Below are 15,566 nucleotides of genomic sequence, written 5' to 3'. Positions count from 1 at the left end.
CCAGGCGAGGCCGATCCGGCAAAAGCTACGTCGTTTCACGCCCGACAAGAGAGAGGCCATTCGTGCCGAATTAGCTCGCTTGGTCGCGGCGGGATTTATTAGAGAAGTATTACACCCCGAGTGGTTAGCCAACCCTGTTCTTGTACTCAAAAAGAATAAAGTGGATTGGCGCATGTGCGTCGACTATACTGATCTCAACAAACACTGTCCGAAGGATCCTTTCGGGCTCCCGAGGATAGATCAGGTGGTGGATTCCACCGCTGGGTGTTCTGTGCTGTCTTTCTTAGATTGCTATTCCGGGTATCATCAGATTAGTTTGGCAAAGGAAGACGAGGAGAAAACGGCGTTCATCACTCCGTTTGGTGCTTTCTGTTATACCTCCATGCCGTTCGGCCTCAAAAACGCTGGAGCGACTTATCAGAGAGCCATTCAAACATGCTTAGCCGATCACTGGGGCAAGCGTGTGGAGGCTTACGTAGATGATGTGGTAATCAAAACAGAGAATTCGGAAAGCTTCATCGAAGATTTACAGCTAGTTTTCAACAGCCTGAGAAGATACAGATGGAAGCTCAATCCTGAAAAATGTGTTTTCGGGGTACCAGCAGGAAAGTTGCTCGGGTTCATCGTCAGCAACCGGGGAATTGAGGCTAATCCGGATAAGATTGAAGCTATCATGAAGATGGAAGCTCCTCGTTCACAAAAGAAAGTTCAGCGACTCACTGGATGTATGGCAGCTCTGAGCAGATTTATATCCAGGCTGGGAGAAAAAGGTTTGCCATTTTACAAGCTACTCAAGAAGGTGTATAAGTTTCAATGGACTTCAGAAGCACAAGAAGCTCTAGATGCACTGAAGAAATTCTTGACAACACCACCAGTATTGAAACCACCCCGGCGAGCTACGCCGATTCAACCGGCTGAAGATTTGTTGCTATATATCTCTTGCACGACTCACGTGGTAAGCACCGCGTTGGTAGTCGAGCGAGTAGAAGAGGGACATGCCTATCCAGTACAACATCCTGTTTACTTCATCAGTGAAGTTCTAGGCCCCTCGAAGAAAAAGTATCCTCAGATTCAGAAGCTATTATATGCAGTACTTCTAACTGCCCGCAAGCTGCGTCACTACTTTGACGACCACAAAGTCATAGTAGTCACTGGTTTTCCAATAGGGGACATTCTTTGCAACAAGGAAGCCATTGGCCGGATAGCCAAGTGGGCCTGCGAGTTGGGATCTCACGATATCGAGTTCCGACCTCGCATTGCCATCAAAACTCAAGCACTGGTTGACTTCGTATCAGAGTGGACAGAGCAGCAAGTACCAGACAATCCAGAAACTGCAGAAGTATGGCGAATGTATTTCGATGACTCAAGTGTGGAGGCGAACCCGCATGAACGTCCATGGAAGTGCAGGAAGGAGATCTTGCTTGGGCACCCTCGGGGGCTGGGTCACAGTCGGCACTGCCCACTTGAGCCGGATCATCCCCGGCAACACCCTCGGGGGCTGGGCAGTGGCTTACACTCTTCGCCCGAGCTAAGTCATTCCCGGCGACATCCTCGGGGGCTGGGCATATATCAGCACCATTCTTGGGGCCCAGGCTTTCTGCAGTAACCACCTCTAAGGTTGACAGGCCTTCAGCCACTTCCATGGGACCAGGACAATCCAAGTCAGCATCCTGACCCTCGAGATCGCGCTCTAAGGTCGACGAGGCACGGGATGACCTCAACTCAGCATCAGGCACGACAGCACAGATCTCTGTTGCATCAACATCCACAGGCTCTGATAACAAATCCTCTGGGACCATATCCTCTAGAGTTTGATCAAAGTTGGCCAGGGACAGTTCTTGCAGACCAATAAGGGCAGACAAAGCAGGAGAAGGAACTCCATTACTTCCACCGCTGGTGATGAACTGCCGACTGTTTTTCCGAGTTAATGGAGCTTCATTTTCTTCCTCCTCATCTTCCACAGCGACAATGCAAACAGCACCCCCATTGGGGTCAGCAGCAGATGAAGCACACCCATTGGGATCAGTGTCAGCAAGGCCGGTTGCAGGCACTACTTCAGCAGCAGGAGCTAAGGTGCTGGCGTCCTCATCAAAGCTGGATACTCGCCGCAGGCGTCTTTTCTTCTTCCTTTGTTCATCAGCAGAAGGATCGGGCTGACTGGTCCGGCTAGGGCGCCATCTTGCTTCTCACCGGCGAGCAGAGTAGGAGGCGAGTGCGGAGAAGATTCAGATGCGGAAATGTAAGAACTAGGGCACGGAAAGCAAAGGCGGCTAAAAACGCAACTCTTATGGGATATTCCCGAGCCAGATACCGCTTCAAAAAGTGTCCAGTCATCAACCGGCAGTTATTTCTGAAACCTCAGCATGCCACGTGGACATCTGGCAGTTATTTCTGAAAAAGCCGACGTGCCACTTCATCACTCGGTTATTATCCTCAAAATAACTCGCGCGGCCAGCTATTACTCAGCGTTGCCTCTAAAACGCTGGTCTCGTGTTCTATCGCTCGGCATTACTTCTAAAATGCCGACGCCGACCTTCAATCACTCGGCGTTGCCTCTAAAACGCTGACCTCGTATTCAATCGCTCGGCATTACTTCTAAAATGCCGACGCCGACCTTCAGTCACTTGGCGTTGCCTCTAAAACGCTGGTCTCGTGTTCTATCGCTCGACATTACTTCTAAAATGCCGACGCCGACCTTCACTGACTTGGCGTTGCCTCTAAAACGCTGATCTCGTGTTCCATCGCTCGACGTTACTTCTAAAACGCCGACGCCGACCTTCACTGACTTGGCGTTACCTCTAAAACGCTGATCTCGTGTTCCATCGCTCGGCATTACTTCTAAAATGCCGACGCCGACCTTTAATCACTCGGCGTTGCCTCTAAAACGTTGACCTCGTGCTCAATCGCTCGGCATTACTTCTAAAATGCCGACGCCGACCTTCAGTCACTCGGCATGGCCTCTAAAACGCCGATCGCGTGTTCTATCGCTCGGCATTACTTCTAAAATGCTGATGTCGACCTTCACTGACTCGGCGTTGCCTCTAAAACGCTGACCTCGTGCTCAATCGCTCGGCAATACTTCTAAAATGCCGACGCCAACCTTCAATCACTTGGCGTTGCCTCCAAAACGCTGACCTCGCGTTCGATTGCTCGATATTATTTCTAAAATGATGACGTCGACCTTCAATCGTTCGGCGAGTCATCTACTGTCTCAAAAGAATCAGTTCTATAGTAAGGAAAAGCAAGTCATTGATAAGGGGCAAACGTCATTTTTTCATTAAAGGGAAGATAAAAGCTTACAAACCAACTCTTCGCGAGTTGGTGCTTCCCTACTACTACTAAACTACGCTATACTATTCTACATTACTGCTACATTATTCTAACTACACTATACTAATATCTAAAGACCAGTGGCGTTTAGCCACTGGTCTTGCTGCTGTTGCCCTTGCCGCCGCCGCCCCTGGTGCTGCCCGTGCTGCTGCCGCCTCTGATGCTGCCCGTGCTGCTGCCGCCTCTGGTGCTGCCCTTGCCGCCGCTGCCCCCGCCGCCGTTGCTGCCGCCACCGTCGTCGTCGTCGCCGTCGTCGTCGTCGTCGTCATCTTCGTCCTCGCCGCCGTCCGAGTCCTCCTCGTCCGAGGAGAACTCGGACTCATCCGAGCCCTCGAGCCCGGAGCGCTCGACGGCCCGGATGTACGTCTAGACCTCCGCGACAGTCCCCTGGGAGTCGTCTGAATCATCAGACGACGCCGGGGGAGAGGCGGGAGCCGGAGATTTCTCGGACTCGGAGGAGAACTCCTCCTCCGAGTATTCCGAGTCGCCGAAATCCTCCGACGGAGGAGTCGGCTCACGCTTGCGTTTGTGACCCTTGCCCATGGCGAAAGCAGATAGAAGGGAGGAGAAGGATGCAGTAAAGAACAGCGAAGAGATGTGAAAAAACCAGAGGAGCAAGGGCATTATTTATAGAAGGGAAAGGCAACCACTCACTTCCAACCGCGGTCACTGAACAGTCGCAAAGCATTCAATAAGCACTCCCACCCATCTGAAGACACGTCAGACGACTGACGCCGTTTCGTGCAACACTACACCCATTGGGACTCCAGTCAACAACGCAAAGGATACGATTACACTAGCCGTCCCATCACATTACTACTCAGAAGCAGCCGGCTAAAACACTCAGCGTACCAAGCCGTCCCTTGCCCACACCCATTGGGGGGGACGTCCAGGAATTATCAGTATATTTTCCAAAACGGTCACATCCGTGCAGGGCACGCAGTAAATACCTCAAGACAAAAATGAGATATCAGTAAGGATCAGAGGAAAGCCAAATATAGCCAGCAAAGTACAAGATATGGCCGACAGAAGCGATGTGAAGACTAGACAGAGAACGTCCATCAAACGTCCAATCAAGTCGCAGAAGCAAATAAATTGCATTACCTAGCAAGATATGGATGGATTGCAAACTCGGCTGCTAAAGACAAAATAAATGCTGACCTCTGCAGCAAAATTTTGATGACATAATGCTGACCTTCAAAGCATAATGCGAATAGCTTCGTGCCAGTTTTTACAAGCAAAGGGAAGACCTTCGAATGGATTATCCTTAAAAAATCCATTTGAAGGTCGGGGGCTACACCCATTGGGTGCACCTCCGGTGCACCCCATGGATTATCACTCTAAACCGATATAGTGCCGACTTCTAAGGCGTGGGACAATATTGAAAAGACCAATCCTCAACCGAGGTACAGAAGCGCACATGGAGATAATTTCTGGGGAAGACCTTCGAGTAGATTACCTTCTAAAATCTACTCAAAGGTCGGGGGCTACACCCATTGGGTGCACCTCCGGTGCACCCAATGAAGTTCAGAATCCTACGAGTCAAAATGCCGACCTCTAAGGCACAAGCACAGAACTAAACTTCGGTCGAACGAGTGATCGGAGCAAGAGAAGACAGCAAGAAGTCATTTTCCTGGACCTTGGATCTTTGGGTTGATTACCTCTAAATCAACCCAAAGATCGGGGGCTTGTGGGGGATAGATATCCCCCGGGTCCACTAAAGAAATAAAAGATCTCCCGAAAGGCCCAAGGGCCCAATAAATCGTAAGATCGTTCTTTCGTGGGCCTGGGGAAAGACGATCAACAAAGCGGAGAAGACGTAAGGCTGGATTGGAGCAAACCCGGACGACCCACAACGTCGAACAAGTAAATCCCAACGGAGTCCCGACTTTCCCGTGCTGAAGCCCCCATGCAATGGAGCCATGCAAGGATAAGTCGGCGAGGGTTACGTAGGGATAAACTCAAGAGATTCACTACCCTTCAACCACCTGTTGTTATCATATCCATGTGTACTGCCCCACGGTTGAGTATATAAGGCCTAGGGGGCACCCCTTCAGAACGATCGACCCTATCCTACTTAGCCACCCACGTAAACTCTCTGTGCCTTCAACCCAGAGAGCCCTCTTGTAACCACATCCGAATTCTCACCAGGACGTAGGGTGTTACGCATCTCTAAGCGGCCCGAACCTGTAAATCTTGTCCACTGTCTCTCGTGCGATCGACACGAACCATTTTGCTACAGTCGTTGACACCGTCCTACTCCTAGAAAACACCTTGAGGGGCAACCCCGGGTGTGCGGTCGGACCCAAAACACCGACACCGCCCACGGGAGGAATCCATTCCGGTCGCTGCTCATCGGTGAGAGGGCGAAGTAAACCCTCGCCAACCAGATCCTCCAGATCACTCGCCGTCACCGTGGAAAAAGGCCATGGATCGAGCGGCGAGATGATGGTCACCCGGTCAGCCATCACCGAGCGGAAGGGATGGCGGCGCAAGGGGCAGGGAGGGCAATTTCCTCCTCTCTGGCTAAGTCTCTCGGGTGGCGGTGTCCTCTTCTCTGGCTAAGTCTCTCGGGTTACGAAAACCTAAGAAGAAGGCAGGAAGCGGAGCAAAGAACCGTCACCAGACCCTCTCCCGGGTATATAAAGACCAAGGCGAGACCGGTTCAAACGTTCCGCCCGGACTAGACGCGGGATTCGAAAACGCAAAGCGAACAGCCGTTCCCCGGACGACTCGCGCACGCGCAACGACCGCCCCGCCAACCACTCGCCCCGTCGCATTAACTCCGCGGCGGGACAGGCGGCGCCTCTGGCAGGAAAAGCGGGCGACGCTTCGCCTTCGCCATAATGACCGCGCCAGTAAAGGTACGCCGTGTCGTTCGATTTCGTATCCTTTTCCTTTTTTCCTCTTTCTCTCTCTCTTGCAACAGGGACCGGGAAAGAGGGAAACCCTGAAAAGGGTCCTTCCCCATGAAGGAACCAGGCTCCGAGCCTCCCTACTGATCAGAGGTTCGAAGGCTGGCCCCCCGAAGGGTTCGACAGCCGCCTCAGATCGCATGGGCCCTACACCCACTACTGGTCAGAGGTTCGAAGGCCGGCCCCCCGAAGGGTTCTACGGCCGCCTTAGGCTACTCGGGCTCCGTGCCCATTACTGATCAGGGGTTCGAAGGCTGGCCCCCGAAGGGTTCACAGCCGCCTCAGACGCCGAGCGAGGGATGACCATGGGTACGTTCGATACATAACCAAGGCTCGGGCTGCGCTCCCGAGGTACCCTAGGACATTTCCGAGACCAGCGGGAGCGATCTTGTAACGGAATCCCATCGGAGGGAGGCATCGAGCCCTCGGACCAAGTCGCCAGGGGACCGGGTCCAGTAGATCACCCGCAGGTACTTTTGGGCGTGCCTCTGGGCCCCTAGCCGACCCCTAACGAACGTGGCACGGACGTCCACTCGGATTACCCGCTTGCAGCTCACCGGAGACACCATGTTCGGCGCCCATCGAGGGCAACATGGCGCTTTCCCCCCTCCTCCTTGCAGAAAGGCGACACAGGGGCGTATGTAAAAAAGCCGAGTCTGTCCCTGATCGCCCTCTCGCCCTATGCAGAGGCTCGGGGGCTGCTCTCGCAAACCCGGCTCCGGCCGAACCGTTGACAGCGTCAACATACCAGCCCGAGAACTTGGGACCCGACCGTACACCCGGGCTACGACCAGCTCGCATGAGGGAACAACCAGACCAGCTGAAGCATTATGCGAGGCATTAAGACCTCGGAGGAGTGAAACCACTCCTCCGAGGCCTCGAGGGCTACACCCGGCGGGTGCGCTCGCGCGCACCCACCGGAACAAAAGCGCAACCGAGAAAGGCTGGTCCCCTTGCAAAAAAGTGCGACGAAAGCCTCCAAGCGAGTGCTAACACTCCCTTCGAGGCTCGGGGGCTACTGTCGGGGACCATAATTAGGGGTACCCTCAAGACTCCTAATTCTCAGCTGGTAACCCCCATCAGCATAAAGCTACAAAGGCCTGATGGGTGCGACTAAGTCAGGGATCAGTCCATTCAGCGACTCGATCACGCCTCGCCCGAGCCTAGCCTCGGACAAGGGCAGCCGACCCCGGAGGATTTCCATCTCGCCCGAGGCCCCCTCCAACGGCGAACATATTTCCGGCTCGCCCGAGGCCCTGCATTCGCTAAGAAGCAACCCTGACTAAATCACCGCACCGACCGACCAAGTCGCAGGAACATTTAATGCAAAGGTGGCCTGACACCTTTATCCTGACGCGCGCCCCCCGGCAGAGCCGAAGTGACCGCCGTCACTTTGCCGCTCCACTGACCGGCCTGACAGAAGGACAGCGCCGCCTGCGCCACTCCGACTGCGGTGCCATTTGACAGAGTGAGGCTGACAGGCAGTCAGGCCCCGCCAGAGGCACCATAGGAAACTCCGCTCCGCCCGACCCAGGGCTCGGACTCGGGCTAAGTCCCAGAAGACGGCGAACTCCGCTCCGCCCGACCCAGGGCTCGGACTCGGGCTAAGTCCCGGAAGACGGCGAACTCCGCTCCGCCCGACCCAGGGCTCGGACTCGGGCTAAGTCCCGGAAGACGGCGAACTCCGCTCCGCCCAACCCAGGGCTCGGACTCGGGCTAAGTCCCGGAAGACGACGAACTCCGCTTCGCCCGACCCCAGGGCTCGGACTCCGCCCTAGCCTCAGCCGACGACCTCCGCCTCGCCCGACCCAGGGGCTCGGACTCGGCCTCGGCCACGGAAGACAGACTCGACCTCGGCTTCGGAGGAGCCTCCGCATCGCCCAACCTCGGGCGCAGGCCAACCACGTGAACAGGAGGCGCCATCATCACCCTACCCCGAGCTGACTCAGGCCACGGGGAACCAGACCGGCGTCCCATCTGGCTAGCTCCGCCAGATAGGCAATGATGGCGCCCCGCATGCTCTGTGACGACGGCGGCTCTCAGCCCCCTTACAGAAGCAAGAAGACGTCAGCAAGGACCCAACCGCTCCGACAGCTGTCCCTCCGCCAGGCTCCATCGCTCCTCCGACGGCCACGACATCACACCAGCTGGGTGCCAAAATCTCTCCGGCTGCCACGACGGCATGTACTTAGGGCGCTAGCTCTCCCCCGCTAGACACGTAGCACTCTGCTACACCCCCCATTGTACACTGGATCCTCTCCTTACGCCTATAAAAGGAAGGACCAGGGCCCTCTTAGGGAGGGTGGGCCACGCGGGGACGAGGACGAGACAGGCGCTCGCTTGGGGCCGCTCGCTCCCTCTCTCGCGTGGACGCTTGTAACCCCCTACTGCAAGCGCACCCGACCTGGGCGCGGGACGAACACGAAGGCCGCAGGATTCCCACCTCTCTCACGCCGGTCTCCGGCCGCCTCGCTCTCCCCCCTTCGCGCTCGCCCTCGCGCTCGACCCATCTGGGCTGGGGCACGCGGCGACACTCACTTGTCGGCCCAGGGACCCCTCGGTCTCGAAACGCCGACAAGAAGCGAATAATTTGGGGTAGGGAAAGGCTAACCTAGAGCTAAACTAGAACTACTCCTAATGCATAAGTAAAATGAGAAATAGACTTGATTTGATCGATTGTGGGGGTTCAATAGGCCACAACCCTTCATCTATATAAAGGGGGAGGTCTGGATCCACTACAAGTCATTTCCCGAGCTAATCCCGTGGTTTTAGATAACAAATCCCGCGAGAAACTCATAACCCTAACTTATTTTGTGCACACGCAAACCGTCCGTGCCACCATTGCGGACCGTCCGGCCTCAGAGCCGGACCGTCCGCGCGGTCGTTTCCTGCACTCAACATATGTCCCTGCCTTTTGGTGGAGGTTGACAAACCAAAAGCATATGAACTAAGCCTGATGCAAGTCACCGACTTTTCAATCCAATATGGTGACCATTTAATCAAGCCCCAATGCATAAAGGTCGTTTCGGATTGCATCTTTGTCGGACATGAGCATTTGATCAATGGATCAAAAGGAATAGGATGGAGGTTCCCCCCAGCCTGAATAGACAAAGGGACTATGCATATACCATGGGTTCATTGTCGTACCATCCTATATTTGAACAGGACAATATATCAACGATGAGTAGACGAGTGGAAAGCATCCTGACATCATAGGATGAATAAGCAATGCTTGTTACGTTGCCTTTCGGACCATTTTGTTCGATCGTTTTGTTTTATCGGGTGGTCAAGGTTTCTTTGTTGGCCGATCACATAGAACGACCTTCTTTCTAGGATATTTGGAGAGTAATTGATCAAAAGTAGGGCCGACTTTGACTAGCCGACCATGTGTGCTTTGCCCTTGCGTTTCTTTCCTTGCTTTATGTGGAGGCTGACGCCTCTGGCCATGGGCGGACTGTCTGGCTAAGTCAGTCGGACCGTCTGTTTGAGCACCAGACCGTCCACATGTAGGTGTCGGACCGTCCACGATGCTCAGGTCAGGTTGTCGTGCTCGGTTCCTCAATCGAGTCTGCCCCCCGACGCCTCCGGACTTGCTAGTCTTCTTGTCCAGAGCCTTCCGAGCAATCTCTTCTTGTGATATATTTGACGTGCGAGGATCGCTAATGACGATGTTTTCGCCTTTGCCTTTATCGGGCACCTCGGGCCGAACCAAGACCTCTTTGCATGTGGGTTCTATGGTATTGACAGGAAATGGCTGCGTGTCCACTTGCATCTCCTGAAAAACCAACCGGCCCTCATTTATGGTCGATTGTATCTGACGACGAAAAACATTACAATCATTGAAGGCATGAGAAAAATAATTATGCCACTTACAATAAGCACGTCTCTTTAATTCTTCCGTAGGAGGAATAGTATGAGTTAATTTAATGTTGCCATTTTTAGTAGTTCATCAAATATCCTATCACATTTGGCAACATTAAAGGTAAATTTAATTTCTTCTTGCCGATTCTTTTGAACCGGCTGTAAGGAAGAACATGTAGAAGATTTGGCCTTTGTTGGCCAAACAAACTCAGTGGTATATACCTGTGCGGATTCATCATCTGAATCATCACGCTCTACTAGATGTATAGTACGGGCGACCGATTTTGATGTCTCTTTAGATCGGCTTTCACAGGCTAAAGCCCGCTGATGTAGCTGAGCTATTGAAAAGAACTGGGTCCCATCTAATTTGTCTCATAAGTAGGATAGCAACCCATTAAAAGCCAGCCCTGCTAGCTCTTTGTCTGCGACATGGATTCGAAACCATCGGTTTCTAATGTCTCGGAACCTCCGAATATAATCATTAACCGATTCTTCGCGTCCCTGTTGGACTGAAGCTAAATCAGCTAGCCCTAATTCATATTCCTCGGAAAAGAAATGTTCATGAAATTTACTCTCTAAATCATTCCAGGAATTAATGGAATTAGGAGGCAGGGCGGTGTACCATGCAAAAGCGGCACCATTAAGGGATAAAGAAAATAAACAAACATGAAATGCTTCCCCATCGGCCAATTCGCCTAGGTGTGCTAGGAATTGGCATATATGTTCGTGTGTGCTTCTCCCATTTTCACCATAGAACTTAGAAAATTCTGGTATCCTTGCCCCTTGTGGATATGGGACAGTGTCAAACCGGTGATCATATGGCTTCTGATATGATTGCCCCACTCTAGCTACACTAACTCCAAGTCTATCTTGAAATAGTTCATCCATCTCTTCCCTAATTTTCTCCATTGCGCCCGGTGGCAAACCACTAGACCCTAGGTTGTGGGGTTCATTCGGTCGGGCATTGTTATGCCGACCTTCTTGTCGTGACCGATCGATAATGTTGATCGGCCTGTGATCGTATGACGTGCTGTGGTTTAAATATGTAGGGGGCGGAACGTACTGCTGCTGTGGTGTGTAATAATTTGGTGCGTAGTGTGCGACAGTAGGTTCTGCATATGCGCATCCGGTTTGTCCGGTGGTACATCCGAACTAGCCGGTTGTGTTCGCTATTATTGCGGCGCCACGCGGTAGCCCTGGTGCGGTCCCGAACTGTCCGGCAGGGAAAGCCGGATGGTCTGCGTAAGGGTTGGACTGTCCGGGCAAAAGCTCGGACGATCCGACCGTGTCCAGGGGCGCTGATCTACCAAGCAGGGACGGCGGTGGTGGTACTTGCCCTAGATATGAGTTCATCGACATACCATATAATCGCTGGGGCTGCGAATCCCCATTTGTCGTCTATGTATTAGACATAGATATCATGTTACTAGTTTCATATAGTTTCATATGATGGAAAACTAGGAGCAACAGACTTCTCCAACGTACATGTTAATTTTCTAATTGATTCTTCTAACCCTCCAATTTGTTGTTTCATTTGATTATGCTGATGATCTACATACTGTTTAATATATTGGATGTCGTCGGGTTTACTTACGTTGGGGACTTGAAGCGAAGATAGAAGATATGCGGCGTCGGTCTCTCCATGTTTGACAACTTTCTGGTGGCGATCCACCGTGTATTGTGACAAGAATTTCTCCTTCGCTTGACGCATGTAGTCCTCGTATTGTTGTTGCTCATCGACCGTTAGACTTTCAACATCCGGCTTCGGGATATTGTCCGGGGAGATATCGGTGTGATCTTTAGAACCAACCATTTGAGGGTCTAATTTTTAGTAGATCTAGACACCTTTCCCCAGCGGAGTCGCCAAAAATGTGTTGGCGCCGATCCGGGCACCAATCACGGCGCTGAGAACCTGCGGTGGTGCTCTCAGCACAGGAGCGGATGGTCCGCGGCCAGGGGCCGGACGGTCCATGACCTGGCATAGGGCTCGGGTTCTGCCTGACGGGCCGGACGGTCCATGCCTAGAGGCCAGACGGTCCGTGCATGCGTATGGGCGACGGAGTTCACCGGCGGCGCCTGAATCTCACTCCTCGGAGGGACCCTGTCGGGGAGGAGAGATCCTAGGCTTTGTCTAGGGTCGCCAGGCCACCCTAGACACATCTAATCGACGTAGAGCTGAAGAGAAGCGAATAATTTAGGGTAGGGTAATGCTAACCTAGAGCTAAACTAGAACTACTCCTAATGCATAAGTAAAACGAGAAATAGACTTGATTTGATCGATTGTGGGGGGTTCAATCGGCTGTAGCCCTTCATCTATATAAAGGGGGAGGTCTGGATCCACTACAAGTCGTTTCCCGAGCTAATCTCGTGGGTTTAGATAACAAATCCCATGAGAAACTCAGAACCCTAACTGATTCTGCGCACGCGCGGACCATCCACGCGGTCGTTGCCTGCACTCAACAACTACATTCTGTTGTTTTTTAACAATAATTCATCTATCTATTGTAGTGCTATGCTCGCCTGGACAGTCCCAATGTTATGGTTTTGGATCTTCGATCTTAATGCAAGCTCCTGGAGGGGACAACACACATGTGGCACTGGCTGAGATGCCATATGGTACGGGCTGCTCATTGCAGACACCATGTTCAATAATTTCTTAGGAATTGGGATTTCAATACATGGACTCAATTAGTCCAAGTGATCCCATGGAGTGGCTACATACAAATGATTACTACATCTGACATTATCAACACACATATAGTGGATACAGTGATGAATTATGTAGTACACCAAACACAATGGGAACCAGACGACGGACTGCGCTTACAGATATATCTAACCAAATTGTCACAGGTTCATGCATAATCAAACCAAGTAGCACGGTATTTCCATTTCATTATTTATTATTGATGTCGAACATTTTTGAAATACATATATGGCCCCACAACCAGGCCTGTCCGATGAACATGAGCGTCATCAGGAGGAGAGGGATAGAAAACAACGAGAATACCGTGCAAGAAGAAAGGTTGAATAAACCAACGAAGAAAGTGAGGCAAGAAATAAAAGAATGCTTGATTACCGAGCGAGGAAGAAGGCTGACACAACTACTTCCTGTCGAGAATTTACATCGTCCTATTTTTTAGTTACTAATAATCATTCTTCATGTTGTAGTACTATACTTGCCCAGACAGACACGGGCTTATGCTACTGGATCTTCGTCGTAATACAAACCACTAGAGACGATAACACACACGTGGAAGAGGCGGTAACGCCTCATGGTGCGAGGGGCTCTTTGCACCAACTGCCAACAGTAGGGGAACTATGTTCAACCATTTCTCAACCTTCAACCTACAATCAATACGGTCACGAAATATGTAGTGCACCCGTATCAACTAACCTCATTTCAAATATAGGTGCCATGGCAACTTTTCTGGTAGGTATTCATTGTTATAATTACTACTCACATAACTTATTCTTTGATTTTTATTTGTCTTCATCAACTACTGCATCTACCATGGGCAACTTCATAATGAACCGAGCGAGGTACATCAATATGGATGATGCAGATAGAGAAATTCTACTGCATAAGCGACGTGAATACAAAAAGTTGAGACAATGTGGACAAGATGACACGATAACTGGTGAGCACAAGTGTTTCATTCAAAAAAAATCAATGTGTCTCCTCTTAAGGCTTATCATGGCTTTGAGAGCACCTAGAGGGGGGTGAATAGGTGATCCTGTAAAATTCAACACTAAATAGCACACACTTGGTTATGAAATGTTAGTAAGATTAAAACCAAGTTGCTATAGCAAGAGTTCTTCACTTGATTGTTCCTTTCGAATGAGTATTGAACTTTGGAGCAATAACACAAGTGATTAAGTAAGAACTTTAGAAGAGAAACCAATCACAAAGGAAAGCGACACAGGAGCCATGGTGATTTTATCCCGTGGTTCGGCCAAGTAGAACACTTGCCTACTTCCACGTTGTGGCATCCCAATGGACGAGGGTTGCACTCAACCCCTTTCAAGTGATCCAATGATCCACTTGAATACCACTGTTTTCTTCCTTATAGTTGTTTCCCGTTTGTGAGGAATCTCCACAAGTTGGAGCCTCTCACCCTTACAATGTTGATCACAATGAAAACCACAATAGTAAGTGAGGGAAAGAAACACACGCAAGAGCTAGAGTCACAACAATCCCACGCACACAAGTCAACAAGAGAGCACACAAGAATAGCGCAACAAGTCTACAGCTCACAAAGTGCTCAATTCTAAGTCACGATGATCCGAATGCGTGTTTGCGGAGTCTAGGCGTCTTAGGATGTTCAATGGAGGCTTGGTGTTGTGCTCCATGCGCCTAGGGGTCCCTTTTATAGCCCAAGACAGGTAGGAGCATGTTGGGGACTTGTTCTCAAATGCTTTGCCTTGACAAACAATAATTCCCGAGTGATGCGTTTGCAATTACAGGAATGCATGAACAGTAAAGGAATACTGTTCACTATTTATAGGCACAGGACACAGCCTGTGAGGAATTACAATCATGCCCCTCATAAAAGTTTACAACAATGACTCAGACCTTTATGGACTAAAAGGTCATTCTATCTTTAAGTCGGTTCGACACCTTCATCTTCGGATATGCTGTAATACCGAAGCTTCATGAATGGTGCCTTCGGCGTCACGTACGAGCAGCTTCAGCCGAAGCTGTTTCTTTCTACAGGACCTTCGGCGATGAAGCATGGTCCCAACAGAAGCCCCTTCGCGGTGCTAGATCGTTTTTCGTAACGAGCTTGATCCGTGAAAAAAGTCTCTTAGGCTTCAGGAAGCCGAAGGTCCGAAAAACACCTTCCCTGAGCTCGTTGTCGAAAAACGATACAGTTTTCGAGCGCGTAGCAGTCCCACCATGCAGGTTCACTATTTTGGTTTTTGCGGCCCACCATGCAGCGGGTGCGAGCAACTGTTTGCCTGGTGTAAAATCCTGACGATTCACCTTCTTACCTGCAGCACTATATAAACAGACAGGTAGGTGTGAAGTTACCACAACATTCATTGTTATTGCACTGTTCTGCTGCCAAAAATTTAACCATAGCCGAAGCTTGACTTTCGCATTCAGGGCGCCAATGTTGGGGACTTGTTCTCAAATGCTTTGCCTTGACAAACAATAATTCCCGAGTGATGCGTTTGCAATTACAGGAATGCGTGAACAGTAAAGGAATACTGTTCACTATTTATAGGCATAGGACATAGCCTGTGAGGAATTACAATCATGCCCCTCATAAAAGTTTACAACAATGACTCAGATCTTTATGGACTAAAAGGTCATTCTATCTTTAAGTCGGTTCGACCCTTCATCTTCGGATATGCTGTAATACCGAAGCTTCATGAATGGTGCCTTCGGCGTCACGTACGAGCAGCTTCAGCCGAAGCTGTTTCTTTCTGCAGGACCTTCGGCGATGAAGCATG

The 15,566-nt window shown here is 51.0% G+C and overlaps 1 pseudogene; it reads left to right on the top strand.

The window, feature by feature from the left end:
• The first annotated feature begins 12,784 nt into the window (after positions 1 to 12,784).
• On the top strand, positions 12,785 to 13,559 carry LOC118476308 (uncharacterized; annotated as a pseudogene).
• The last annotated feature ends 2,007 nt before the right edge of the window (positions 13,560 to 15,566 follow it).

This window comes from Zea mays, chromosome 2 (assembly GCF_902167145.1).
Source record: "Zea mays cultivar B73 chromosome 2, Zm-B73-REFERENCE-NAM-5.0, whole genome shotgun sequence".
Taxonomy (NCBI): Eukaryota; Viridiplantae; Streptophyta; class Magnoliopsida; order Poales; family Poaceae; genus Zea; species Zea mays.
This window is presented reverse-complemented; position numbering and strand designations above follow the sequence as displayed.